We start from the raw sequence: 15,280 nt of genomic DNA, 5'->3' as shown, positions 1-15,280 counted from the left end.
AAAAAAAAAAAAAGTCTAAATATAAAATATATATGCTTGAATGGTCTAATTAAGAGGCCCAAACTTTAAAGAAGAGTCAAAATAATTTTCAGAAGCAACAAAACAATATAAAACAAAATGTACATATTTTAAGTACTATAACCAACAAGTTTTTGGCCACTTTATGTATAATACTTTTACAAGAATTAGAAAAATGTTGTTTAAGATTAAGGGTTTTATAACCCATTTATTTTTGCATTTTCTGCACCAAGGAGTCTGGTTTATCTCTGTTTACAACAAGAAAGAAAGATAAAATCCTTTCATTTAGGGATATGGTCAACTTTTCAGGGTACAGTGGCAAAAATTATTTTAACAACCAAACAAGCGCAAATGAACAAGAGTTCAGCCGTGTTATCAAAACAGCGGCATGTCACACAGTCTTAAAATAATCAGTCAAGCAGAGTTCGAGAGAGTTCTCGGCCAACAACGGCTCATATGTGAGCGGTCGCCATGTTAAACTCATAAAGTCACTATAACTAAACTGCAGTGCAGCGTTTGATCACATGGGGGAGTACTGGTGATATGTGACAGAAGAGCGTGGTCTCTCTACACAGCTCAGAGCGGCAGACAAAGAAGAAGTCCCCTGCACCTGCGCTGGCCGTGTTATGTGTCACTTCCAGCAGCTCTGATCTTTAAAACCAGCACCAGTCTAACACTCAAAGCTGTCCAAAAGACATGACCACAGACTCTTACTCATCTGACACACTCGAGGCTCTGAGAGCAACAGATGGAATTGATAGAAACACTCTCATCTTTGAGGCTGCAAAGCCTTAAGAGTCAATAAATTGAAAAATATAAAAATAAAACAACAAATGAATCCACATCAAGACTCATTTGAGATTAAATGCTTATGATGTCAACACAGTGGCCTCTTGCTCTGAAATCAGATGTTTTACTGATCAGACAGAGATGATCACTGTTAACATCATCAGATATTTAGTATGGCAAATAAGCACTGCCATGGCAACCTGACAGAGGCCAGCAAACAATAGTACAAACGTCATGGCAACCAGGATGGCGGGAGATGGATGGAGGAGAGATGTGTCAGAAACTGTGTCACTTTTTCTCTCACATACAGGGTTTTCTTTTGTAGGTCAAAATTGACCACTTAACATCAGACTGGTCAGATATGTTTCCATCAAATCAACCATGTGGCGTATAGACTCAAACCCTCTGAATGCCCCACAATGTCACAGAGTTGCTTACAACAAATCTCTCTACTTTTGTTCTTTATGGTTTGTTGAGCTTGTAAACTTCACAGACGGAACAGAGATTACCAGAACAATAAAGGTGGGGCTGGTTTCATAAAACCTGTTTCCTTGAATATGTTACAAAATTTGGATCCCAGTACTCCTGGCTGGTATTAAGATCTGTCTGGGAGATGTGAACAGCACTAAGTGCAGATGTAAAAGGGGTCCAAAACATTTTGTGAGGCAATCACTCAAACCACATTCATACATGTTTTTCTACTTTCTATTCAAAGACATCAGTGTTATGTTTCCACAAAATATTAAGCAGCATAAACGTTTTCAACATTCATAATAAATGTTTCTTGAGCACCGAATCAACATATTATATATCAGAATGTTTTCTGAAGGGTCATGTGACACTGAAGACTGGAGTGATAACTGCTGAACATTCGGCTTTACTATCACAGGAATAAATTACATTTTAAATATATTCAAATTAAAAAAAGAAAACAGTTGTTTTAAATTGTAATAATATTTTACAACTTTTTTTTTTGTTGTTGTTTTACTGTATTTGTAATCAAATAATTGCGGCCGTGGTGAACTGCAAAAGACTTCTTAAAAAAAACTAAATCTTACAGACCCCCAACCTTTGAATAATTTATGTCCCAGACAACAATGTGTCAAAGACAGCAAAACATTTTTTTTTTTTTTTTTTTTTAAACTATACCAGGTGCATGCAGCTTTAAAACATTCCTTTACAAGAGTACAATTCCACTTAAAACATGCTTGTTTTTAGATTAAAATGCATGTATATTTGAGGGGAACACCATGCAGATTTTCCTTCTACACTCTGACGTAGTCAGTATGTAGTCATGAAATCCCCTTGAAATCTGATCACAAGTGGTCACAGGAGATACACTTGAAATGCATGTAACTACAAGGTGTAAACACCTGTAAAAAGTAAAAGAATATTGTCTTACCTTTACTACATGTTAGTGTACAATCTCAACCATTATTAAAAAAAAAAAAAAAAAAAAAAAATTTGCAAAATATTTTGAAAGATAATAAGTTTTTGTTATAAATACAATATGTGAATCTCATGAATATTGTTGAGTCTTATTAGGGTTACACCATTTGACAACTTTACCTAGTCTTAAAATAAATCAAAAATCAAATTATATGAAATGTTGTTCAAAAGAGTAGCTTATGCTCACAAAGTTTGCATTTATTAGAGAAAATACAGTCAAACTAGTGATATTGAGAAATATATTTTATTTTAATCTATATTTTAAAATGTTATTTATTCCTGTGTTGGAAAAGCTGATTTGACACCATCATTACTCCAGCTTTCAGTGTCACATAATCTTTCAGAAATCATTCTAATATGCTGATTTGGTGCTCAAGAAATATTTCTCATTGTTATCAATGTTGAAACCAGTTGTGCTGTTTATTATTTTTGTGGAATCTGTGACACTTTTTTTTTCTTCAGGATTCTTTGAAGAATAGAAAGTAAAAAAAAAAAAACATATTTAAAATAGAATTGTTTTGTAACAAATGTAAAAGGTCTTTGCTGCCACACATAAACAATTTAAAGCAGCCTTGTAGAATAAAACTGATTCATTTCTTTAAAAAAAAAAAAAAAAAAAAAAAAAAATCTTACTGACCCCAAACTTTTGAACAGTAGTATAATCTTTTTTTAAGGTGTTTAAAATGGTTTCCTGCACAGTTTTTCAGTCTGTTTATGAAACTTTTACAAGCAAAAATTAATTTATAATTCAGAAGCTTAAAACATACTCATCCAATCAGAGGTCTAAAAGTCACTGTCAGCATGAATTGCATTTTTAATATTTATGAATTAACTGATTTTGAGGGGGGGGAAAAAATCATCACATCACTGACAGCAGGCCAAACAACCATACATGTACATGTGCATGTGCATCAGACCCACAGGCAAAAAGAGAGAGTCCTGTTTTTTTTTTTTTTTTTTTTTTTTTTTTAAGAACAGATAACCTGCAGGTGTATTGTGGGAAATATGTGTCATATAGTATTTGCATTACAACACACTGAAACAGTTCGCTCAAAGTAGACTCTAGTCTGCAGACATTCGCCTACATAAGGTCAAAGTGATCATACAACCCAAAGTTATCACAAATGGTGTGGGATCTGTGCTGACAATGAGACTAAATAAAAATGAGCCATCAACAAGACAGAAAAAAAAAAACAAATAAAACACGATTCACTACTACATTGACATTATGAGAGCATCAGAGTGATGAAGTGTGAGAAAGAGAGTATAGAAGCATTGTATGTTTGTTTGAGAGAATCTCAGTTGAGTGGCTAAATAACTGCACACCATTCGAAAGCAAGAGGCCAACCAGGGCTGGCCAAACAAAAACAGCATCATAAAAGCCACAGAGCCAGTCAAGAGCTTCAACAACACACAACAGACCAGCCAATGAACCAGAACAACAAACCAACCACTGATGAACACGTATCACCTTACATGCAGAGAGACGGGGTTAGAGAGAGACAGAGAGGGAAAACACCAGTCTGCACTTCGGGATTTCATAAAAATGAGAAACTTGTTTTAATTGACTAACATATAGCAAACAGTTTGGTGAAGTTTGTAATAAGCAAATACTGTATGATATGAGATTAAGAACAATGAAGCTATGGCTTGATATACAACACATTAAATGACAAGCATGAGTTACTGTAAGTTATTGATATCATGCTTAGCTGGTTTTTTGAAAGCTTTTTTCCATAACACAATACAATAAGATGCTACATGTAAATATTACGTAATGCAATAGTGCAACATGACCTAACAATGAACTATATTTCTACAGCATGTATTCATCTAAAAGGTTAATGTTTACACACAAACACAAGTTGTATCAAAGTGTATTAGTTGATGTATTATGACCAAACAAGTATAAACAACAAACAATAGTATATTTACACATCAACCAAAATTAATAATTGGTAATAAATGGTAATATTTTTATTCAACAAATATGCATTAAACTGATGAAAAGTGACAGTAGACTAATCAAATGAATGTAGTTCTTTTAAACATTCTATTCATCACAAATATTAAGCAGCAAAACTATCATAATCAGAAATGTTTCTTAAGCACCAAATCAGCATATTAGAACGATTTCTGAAGGATCATGCGATGCTGAAGACTCTTCAGCATCACATGATCATTTAGCATCACAAGAATAAATTACATTTTAAAATATATTACAATAAAAATTTGTTATTTTCAATTGTAATTATATTTCACAATATTACTGTTTGTACAGTGTTTTTGATTAAATAAATGTAGCCTATCAAAATACAGCAGAAACGGGTCACTTCTTTTGATCTTCTTAAAATCCCAGTGGGTACTAAATAAATCATTTATGCAATAAGAATTGCACAAAAACATCTGGAAACCCATGCATTAATATGTAATTGAAAGCATAAAAAAAGAACAATAAAAAAAGCCAGGTTTAATATATACAACTTATGCCACCAAAAACACCATGTACAAAATGATAAGATCCTTATGTATACAGTGCTGAGGTAAATGGTTTTAACCCACACAACGTGGTGATTTAGGATAGCCCAATCATAGATGGTAGCAAGATTGTGTGTGTAGCAGAGATGAATGTGTCCCAGTCTGTGTTCCTGTGGGTGTAAGGGAGCTGACGTCAGTGCAGGCTAACGCCCCTCACGGCTCAGCTCGTCTGCAGCAGCTGCGAGTGTGGGAAAGTCTTGGCTACTCTGCAGTCAACTCCAGCCAGTCTCACAAAGACAAGGTCAATGGCCCTTTCTCAAGTCTCATCTGACCCCTAGAGACGATCACATTTCACACTGAACATTATGACTTTTCGGCAGCATTGACCTGAATTGCACATTCATGTTCTCCGGGAAAACAATGTTCTCCATAAAAAAAAAAGAAAAATTGCAGAAGTGAAAAAGCATTTCAAACCATGTTAATCAACTGCAAAAAATTTTGTCCATATCAACGCTTTGGTCCTTGAACTTGGGTACAACCCATCCTTAATGGCTCACAGTCCTGGTCATTACAGAGTTATGCCGTCTTCTGGAAAGCAGTCAGTGACTTCATGCTGAGCAGTGATTATGTCTGGCTCTCAGTCACTGGTGTCAGGACTCTGACGGACAGGAGAGAGACTGGGGAAGAGGGTTAAGTTGTCAGGAGGAGCTGGCAGGCCTGTGGAACATTCCCTTTGCGGAGGGGAATGAAGAGATACTGCGCAGTCCTGTGCTTTTCACATAGGAACATCACTTCTCTCCAAACTACTGAGAGTAGTTACAGATCACACCGGTTACAAGCATCCAACATTCCACTTGACTGAAAAAGATATGATGGTGATTACTTGATTACAGTCTTCCAGGAAATGATGCAAGTCATTATAAGACGCTCTAAAACAGAGACGCTGTAAATGGGTTGATGCATCAGCTGCAGTATAAATTATTAAAAGTGGTTATGGTGTGATAATGGAGAGTCGTTCCAAAGGGAGGTTTTGAAAGCATTTCCCCACAATGTCGTCATGGGATGATGGCTTTTCTCTCCACAGTAAAGACAATGGGTCTTCAAAATGGTTCATTGTCATGTTTTGCAAAAATTTTAAACATCACAAGAACTACTTTAATTAAGGTCTGGAGTGCAGTTAAGCTCTAAGACAAGTTCCAGCTCATTGTGAGTGTTATCTTAGTCTCAGTCTAAGCTTGCTAGCATCTGGTTTAGCCATCACCATTTGTTTTGGAATTACTGTGGGGGGGCTGTGGAGGTGGGGTTATTCAGTGGTCAGCCAGGGTATCTGATTCGCTAGAATCCTGTCTAGGGATGTGCAAAACTATATATTTTCTAAAACAGGAAGACTCTAAGCTTTAAGCTAGAAAGGGCTATTTTTCAAAAAGGAGCATCTTGCCTTTTTATACAGCACCTTAAAGCTGCAGTCTGCACATTTTTTTGGTTAAAAATTATTCAAAATCAATTTGAGCAAGTACATAACCAGCCAGTGTTCAAAACTATCTAATTATCTTGTCTCGATTCACAACAGTAAGCTTGTAATAATGTTTTATGATAAGAGCGACATGGCGGATTTCCGCGGGAAATTCGAGCGTGCAGCAGTTCCTCTGTGCGTCATTACATCACATCCGTAAACAGAAAGGAAGGAGTCCCGTCGAGAGGCTAGTCGGTTTTATCATGCTGCCGGTAGCGGCACATTTGTAGCCTTTTCTCACAGCAGCTGAAATAATTAAACTTATAATTTTGATGGCGGATTGTAACCCAGAAAGGTCCAATTAACAATCATCAGTGACAACTGGAGATTCACCCATAGCCAAAAAGCAAAGGACTTTGGGCTGTGGAGTGGATACAGAAATTGAAATCTACAGGTAACGTTAATACACACTAAATACACACAGTCATGCAATGCTGATGTTGTTAACAATAACAATTTGAGAACAATATAACAGTAATAATAATTTGCACGGTTTGGCATGATCCGAGCTAAGCGATCGTTAGATTTAATCATCATTGGCAGCGTTATTTATTGTAGGCCTGATGCTTTTTTCCTCAGTTGGTCAGAACAAAAGTGGCAGACATGTTACTTACTTGTTCAGATGATATTTTCCAGTGAAAATTCTTATATTGGTCATACTTTCAAGATGTAGAATCTGTGATTCTGAAGTACAGTATCCACACCGGTGCGGTGACTGACAGCAAACATTAGATTCATCCATGCCGAGGCACAACGCACGTTCAGATAACTGTTCCGCATATGACTGCAATCGCATGTTTCAAACAGAGATGGCGACAAAGAGGAAAAATCATGGACTGCAGCTTTAAAAACAAAATACTAAATGTGACCTGATCCAGCAAAATGAGTCACAGTGACCCAAATTTCAAAATTGAGATTTTGGTATTAATGGAAAGATGAGACAATAAGCTTTAAAATTATACCCTAGTCAAAGTCATACCTTGAATAGTTTTAAAGATATACCCATTTTAATTATGGTCGTCTGCCCTCTTTTTCCAATTGAAAACCTGAGAAAATCGCTTTTAAAGTTTTTTTGCCCGCTTTTTGTTGATATCTTTCAAAATCCATTGCATTTAAAGGGATAAACTATTTATTTTACAGCTAAATTTGACCAAAGACATTTTTATATAAATGCTAAACCAGACTGAAGCTCAAATTATTTGAAAGTATATACTTATTTGAATTAACGCTTTAAGACCTGAAGGCTTTTTTAGAGTTTTTTTTTTTTTCTTTTTCTAAGCGACACACACAAAAGTAAAGACTCATAACTCCAAAACTCTAGCAAGGAGAGTCAAAAGGTAGGTATCATTTGTTAGAAAACATTTTAAATTTTAAGAAAATATAAATTACATTACATTTGGACATTTTCTTGCTGAGAAACAGCTGATAAAAGACAAAAAATATATACTTTTTTTAAATATTTTTTCTTTTTTTTTATTTGACATGGAATAACTCAGGAACACAATAAGATCGCTAAAAAATCTTGTTTGGTGATGCTCTCCTATATGTGAGCCGCATCTGGTTCAAATTTCGTGGTGATAGCATAAAGAATAGTTTGAAAAATTGTTGTTCATTTTTTCCGCAGCCAGGTGGCGCCAACGGGCGGTTAACTCCGGTTTAGAGGTGCTTCTCAGCACGATGGTTAGATGCATTAAAAAGATGAGATTCTAAGCTTTAAAATGATATATATTTTGTGTTATTCCACGTTGGAAAACGAACATGGATGGGTCCGGGAACATTGGATACACACTGCATCCCGGAGAGATGAGAGACATGTTTTTAGCCAAGTATGTTAAATCATTCAGTGAGTAATATCTTGTGATCAACGCAATATATTATATTGATTTTGGATTGGTTTTAATCTTGAAAATCTGCTTTAAATATTGATATGTCATTTTTATGATCTGTGCATTTTTCATGAAGTTATGAGCACGTGAAATATACACACTTGTATTCAGTTAGCTGTGCTATTTTTGTTATAAACGCATATTACTCAGACTCATTAGAGGGTGAAAACAACACAACAGAAGCATGTTGGAGTCTTGATATGAAAGTTTAAAGTCTTTGGTTTTGTATGCAAAAAGAATTTTTGTGCTACCTATATGGATTCAATTTTTATTGGCTTTTAAAGAGAGACACGCAAATGGGAGTTTTATTTTATAAGGTGCGCTAGTCTGACAGGAGGAGCGCTGGACCGATCGCGTGCCTGTCAGTCGAAACGGGGCTTCCCATTGTTAAAAATCAGCGTTTAGGTCAGTGTGTTTACATTTCTAAGCTTTTTGATTGGTTCTATACAACGTGTAACACCATATTTGTAGAGCAGAGATAATGACGTTTCAGGGGATACCGGGAAATGCTCATAAGTGACGAGAGGAGTTGAGAAGTTCATTTCCAGCGAATTTAGTAAAACCATGTCAAATTGAATAGCCATTTAAATACCTTTACTCAATTATCTGGACTACGAAACTTTGGGAGATTATTTTTGAAAGTCTGTTCTTTGAAATTAGCTTTAAAAAAAAAAATCGATTTTTTCATTGTTTTTCCACATTATTGGCCCATATCTTAAAATAGAACGTTGCGACTTCCGACTCATTTCGCCAGATCGAGTCACAAATGGTCAGAACAACAAAATATTCCCCAAAAAATAAAAAAAACTTAAAAATGGGTCAGGTAAAAGGGGTTGGTCATTTTTTTTTTCTCTTATGCTTATCTAAGCAAAAATTTTTACATTTAAACAGTAATATTGTGAAATATTATTACAATTGAAAATAACTGTTTTCTTTTTATATATATATTTTAAAATGTCATTTATTCCTGTGATGTCAAAGGTGAATTTTCAGCATCATTACTCCAGTCTTCAGTGTCACATGATCATTCAGAAATCATTCTAATATGCTGATTTAAAGCTTAAGAAACATTTCTTATTATTATCAATGTTGGAAACAGTTATGCTGCTTAATATTTTGCGGAAACTGTGATATTTTTTATTAATATATAGTTTAAAATAACAGCATTTGGTTACACTTTATTTTACAGTGCCGTAGTTACATTGTAATTACTTAAGTACTGAGTACTATTAATTAACTACAAGTACTTACTATTGAGTTACAGTTAGGGTTAGGTTCAAGGTTAGTTACTTGTAATTATGCATAATTTACTGTTATTACTAGTAACGTAGAATAAAATGTTACCAAGACAAAATAAAGTGTTACCAAGCATTTATTATAATGGTGTATAAATATATGTATATAAAATAGGTAACAACGTAAAAGTCTTTACTGTCACTTTTGATCAATTTAATGTACACGTTTTCATATGTATCAGCAGAGCTGGGGCGAGATCATACAATCAAAGCTCCTGAAAAGCAAAATGGAAAAAGTAACATTACAGCCAAAAGCTAATAGCAGGCCAGTTGCTGTCGTGCCCCCTTCACCAACCAACCAGGTTCCAGTCACACCAGAGCCAGTGCTGTGAACAGGTGGGGATGCTTTGTGGGGGTCATCGGGGCAGCCCTAGGGCTTGGCTGCCCTCTCTTTCGCCCTGCCTCTGCACACAGCTGGCTGACTGCACCGCACTATGTTGCCCCTCTGCTGTCTTGGCAAAGCTAAGAGCAAAGAGCTCCAGAGTGACTGCTCTTTTTGTCAGGGCTGAAATGAAAATCCTGCTGTCTGAAGCTTGCCTCAAAAAGCAGGGAATACAGTATATGTGTGTGCGAAGGATCTCTGGAACACAAGTGAAGGCACACAAGGGAAAGAAAGCAATAGTTGATTTACGAGCATCTGACTGACTGTTTGCATTGATGTGATCAAATATTCGAATAAATTAAGTACATATAAGCAAATGCAAATGGACCGGCTGCTGTGCTTCTCTGATTTACAGCTCACATCTCTGGGGTCACCTGCTTCCAACACAAACAGATGCTGCCAAGCCCCAGCCAGTTCAGTTTACCATGCTCCTCCATGTCACAATACCTCCATCCCAAGAACACTACCATGAAACAAAAAGGGAGACTCCAGGGAGACTCAACCCTGGAGGAGGAAACAAGTGTTTTCCAAAGGTTGGCCTTGACATGTGTAATCAAGCTCACGTAAGTGTGTCACCTGGAGAGTGAAATCCGAGCCAGTTGGACAGTAAATCTGTGCAGAAAGTTGTGTGCCATCTGGAAGATCAGGCTCTGAACCTGCTGATGGTGTGATCTTGCATAGTGTAATCTTACATTTTCCTATCTCTCAAGGTGTCAACAGTTTTGGGACTTCTTGGGGCAGTTGTGGCCTAATGGTTAGAAAGTCTGACCCGGAGGTTGTGGGTTCGATTCTTAGTAACGGCAGGAAATGTAGAGGGGACTGAATGAACAGCATGGAATTTGTCTTGGTGACAAAAGCATCCAGAGTGACAGAATGACAGCGAAAAGACAGATAAAAATTAAAATGAGTGAATAAAAATAAATATACTTAATAAATACACAATATACAAAACAGACAATAGACAATATATATATTTACCAGGTATGTTACATACAATGCAAGGGAACGCGAATAAGAGGTTTGTTATGCAGACAAAACCGACAAATTAAAGTACACTGAGAAATATAGTTTATCTCAAAGCATAAATTCTTTTTGAAAGAGTCAGAATTTCAGTTTTATGTATCACAAGATTTGTTTTGAGTATATGACCTAACACATTATTACATTTAATAGTGTGAAAGCAGTTTTTCTGACTTTTCTTTCAAACATGAAGATCTGTGAAAAAATGCACCATGAAGACTAAAAACAAATAAAAAAGTAAAATATGGCAGCTAAAAACTTGAGAGCTGCAAAGCTACGAACACACGCGAGACTAATCTCTGTTAAAGTGTCTGTCTCTTCACTCATTCTTCAGGTTTTGGCTCTTGGCCGCATGCCAGACCGAGAGGAGCTTGCATAATAACAAACACGTTTTTGCAGGAACAACAAAAATGCCACAAGCTGAGGAAGGTCAACAATATTACGTCAATGATGAACTTTTTCCCACAATGGTATGCTTCAGGACTAAATGGCCCATCGTTATTTGGCTTTGTTCAACTTTATACTCATCAAAAAAAGAAGTCTACGTTATACAAGTCAAAAAGAAACAAAGAACCACATAAAAACGTGTTTAGAAAGTACCAAAGCAGCCATTAGGACATGGACTCAAAACAAACCGCACAGACAGGTTATGATCTATGTATACAATTATCTGACACAAATGCAGAATTATCTCTGTATGTGTGAAATCACTACCATGATATGTACACTGTTCAGTTCAAAAGTTAGTGGTCGGTACTTTTTTAAGTTTTTGAAAGAAGTCTCTTATGCTCACAAAGTCTGCATTTATTTGATCAAAAATACAGTAAAACCAGTAGTAATATTAAAATGTAATTCATGTGATGGCAAAGCTGAATTTTCAGCAGCCTTTACTTCAGTCTTCAGAAAATAATTCTAATATGCTGATTTGGTGGTCAAGAAACATTTCTTTATACTTAATATTTTTGTGGAATCGATGAAGATATATGAGAGTTCAAAATAACAGCATTTATTTAAAAAAAAAAAAAAAATAGCTTATCTTTACTGTCACTTTGATTAAATTAACGCATCCTTGCTGGAGCATTAATTTCTTAAAAAAAGAAAAAAAAAGAAAAAAAACTTACCGACCCCAAACTTTTGAAGTGTAGTGTACACAGTATTTACACAGTTTGTGCATAAAATGTCTTAAAAGATACATAAGTAAAATAAACAAATGCATTCAGAATTCATATAAAACCCATTGGCTAGAAAAATATGGAGATTTGTTCATCATTTTCAGCCAGTTATAACAGGCTCAAAGACGATCACAAGTCATAACATTACCTTGGTGAAATTTAAATCAGCGGAATTTATTCAAAACGCTATTGAAACAAAGGTAACTCTTTACAATAAGGTTTCATTTGTTAAAGGTGCCCTAGAATTAAAAGTTGTATTTATATTGGCATAGTTAAATAACAAGAGTTCAGTACATGGAAATGACATACAGTGAGTCTCAAACTCCATTGTTTCCTCCTTCTTATATAAATCTAATTTGTTTAAAACACCTCCGAAGAACAGGCGAATCTCAACATAACACTGACTGTTATGTAACAGTCGGGATCATTAATATGTATGACCCCAATATTTGCATATGCCAGCTCATGTTCAAGCATTAGACAAGGGCAGCCAGGATTAACGTCTGGATCTGTGCACAGCTGAATCATCAGACTAGGTAAGCAAGCAAGAACAATAGCAAAAATGGCAGATGGAGCGATAATAACTGACATGATCCATCATTTTTAGTGATATTTGTAAACTGTCTTTCTAAATGTTTCGTTAGCATGTTGCTAATGTACTGTTAAATGTGGTTAAAGTTACCATCGTTTCATACTGTATTCACGGAGAAAAGAGCAGTTTTTTTTTTTCATTATAATTTTTCTGTATAATTCATAAACGCAACTTCATTCTTTATAAATAGCCCCAAAATAGGCAGTTAAAAAAAATTAATTAAAAAACATCTATGGGGTATTTTGAGCTGAAACTTCACAGACACATTCAGGGGACACCTTAGACTTATATTACATCTTGTATTTATTAATCTTTGTTAATGTTAGTTAATAAAAAATTCAGCTGTTCATTGTTTGTTCATGTTAGTTCACAGTGCTTTTAATAATGTATTAGTACGTTGAAATTAACATTAACTAAGATTCATAAATGCTGTATAAGTATAGTTAATTCTTAGTTCATGTTAAATAAACAACAACATGTAGGCCTACATGACCACCCAATTCCATCAACTGGTCTTGGCCACTGGCCACTGGCCCCGGGCTATCAGGCCATTCTTATTGATCCCTGAATAAACAAATAACCTTCACGAAAAGTTGAAGCAGGGTTTGTTAAAGTCAGTTTTGAAAGCTTATCCAATCTAGTCTTGTTCCAGAGCGAGCACATAGAGTTCTAGCAGGAGCGTGTGACATATTGACTGACTCTCTCAAACTCCAGCTGATAGAACAGTGCGAAAACTCGAGAGCATGAAAGGTAAAGCAGCCTCATTCGACCAATTCAAACTCCTCCCCTGGCTTTCTATTTATTATTGTCTTCTGAAGCCGTTCATTTCAAAACAGAGGATAAAATATAGGATCGAGAGGTATACAATACTTCCAAGCCACATGAAAAAACATTAGCATTTTAGATTTATCATAAAATCTGTTATTTTCAGTTTATTGCACCCAATATATTTAGCAGCTTAGGGCTAGCATGTTGCATCCGTATGGCAACATTAATGCAAGCCATCAGCGTACTTTTGAGATTAGATTCTGCGAGGGTAGTTTGATCCAAAGTTAAAGCACAGCACTCAATAAATCAGACACCCATTAATAGTTTCTGGCAGGTGGCATTTCATGTGGGTTCAGCCTCATCTGCCCTAGACCTCAGCTGTTCAACACAGCACAAATAGGTCTAAATGACTGTTGAACACACTGGTTATGTGCCCTACCATCATGAACACCCTCAACACTCCCTCTCTATGATAAGCCTCTTGAGCTCAGCCTTCATTTGTCAGTCCACCAGTTTACCGTTTATCTACTTTCAGCAGACGGTATCAAAAAACAAACTATTGAAATAACAGTAAATTATGAATAATTTACATGTAACTAGCCCTAAACCAAACCTAATCCTTACCCTATATTAAGAATATGTTGTTCATTAATATTACTCAGTACTTGAATATATAATTACACTGTAACAAGGACACCTTAAAATAAATGTATAACCTCATATTCTTTCACACATTATTCCTGGCATCTTGATTACCACAAAACAATTTTTTAATACTGTTTTTAATCTGCATTGCTGGGCCTATTTTATATAATATAATATAATTATATATTATATACCTGAAACCCTGAAATATAATATATATATTATTCCTGGCATCTTGATATATATATATATATATATATATATATATATATATATATATATATATATATATATATATATATATATATATATATATATATATATATATATATATATATATTATAATATATTATAATATATTATATTATATTATATTATATTATATAAAATAGGCCCAGCAATGCAGATTAAAAACAGTATTAAAAAATTGTTTTGTGGTAATGCACAACGTATTTAAATATTCTTTAACATATTTTCTGGTGTTTTGACTAAACTTTGTTGGTCTGACATTGCCTGGATGTGAATCTACACTACTGCTGAATTGTCTTGACTTCAATACTATGATAAAAGTTATTATTAGCTATTAGTAATTTGACAGACAGCAATCAATAAAAAAAGTATGTATGTAAATATGGTTATGTGCAAAATACTGAAAACATTCTTTAACACTTTTTTTCCTGCCATCTTGAGCAAACTTTATTAGGTCACCTAGATGCTGTTGAAAGGTTTCAGGGTATTTTCATGTGAAGCCAATGTGCAGTACTGAGAACAATAAAACTGTGTTCAGAAATGTTACAAAGCATAATCTAAGATTGACTCTAAAGTAGCCTTTGACTTCCCTGTTGTCACCAACGAGAGCTAGTCATATATTTTATGCAAGTGACTTTGAAAGGAGGGGGCAATAAATAGTGTTTCCTGACAGACAGACATTTATGCAGTAATTGCCTTGTAAATGAAGGCTGAACGAACACAGGCCACTGTTCCTTATAGCTTGATGGAACAGAAGATACACGTGTGCACACAGCGGTGTGTCTACGACAGCCTGGCGCATAATTGATCCCTCAGAGTTTCTCCAGAACTCCAGTGTTAACATTACACCCCATAATGTCTCCAAAACATCAACATACTGGATATAACACGTCAGGCCCTGGAATTTTTTGCTCCGTGGAGCACGGCTCATGCCAGACTGATTTGTGTCAAGTAAGGCCAAACACACAAACAACGCTGGCAGAGAGGCGTCCTCTCATGCGGAGGGGAAAGAGAGTCGGAGCAC

At 35.3% G+C, this 15,280-nt stretch overlaps 1 protein-coding gene across 3 annotated transcripts in view; it reads right to left on the bottom strand.

Moving 5' to 3' along the window:
- pde3b (phosphodiesterase 3B) overlaps window positions 1–15,280 on the bottom strand; it is a 51,822-nt gene that overhangs the window by 12,412 nt on the left and 24,130 nt on the right. The window lies entirely within an intron of this gene.

This window comes from Chanodichthys erythropterus, chromosome 11 (genome assembly GCF_024489055.1).
Source record: "Chanodichthys erythropterus isolate Z2021 chromosome 11, ASM2448905v1, whole genome shotgun sequence".
In the NCBI taxonomy this organism is placed as follows: Eukaryota; Metazoa; Chordata; class Actinopteri; order Cypriniformes; family Xenocyprididae; genus Chanodichthys; species Chanodichthys erythropterus.
Note: the sequence above shows the minus strand (reverse complement) of the source record. Positions and strands in the feature narration are given on the sequence as shown.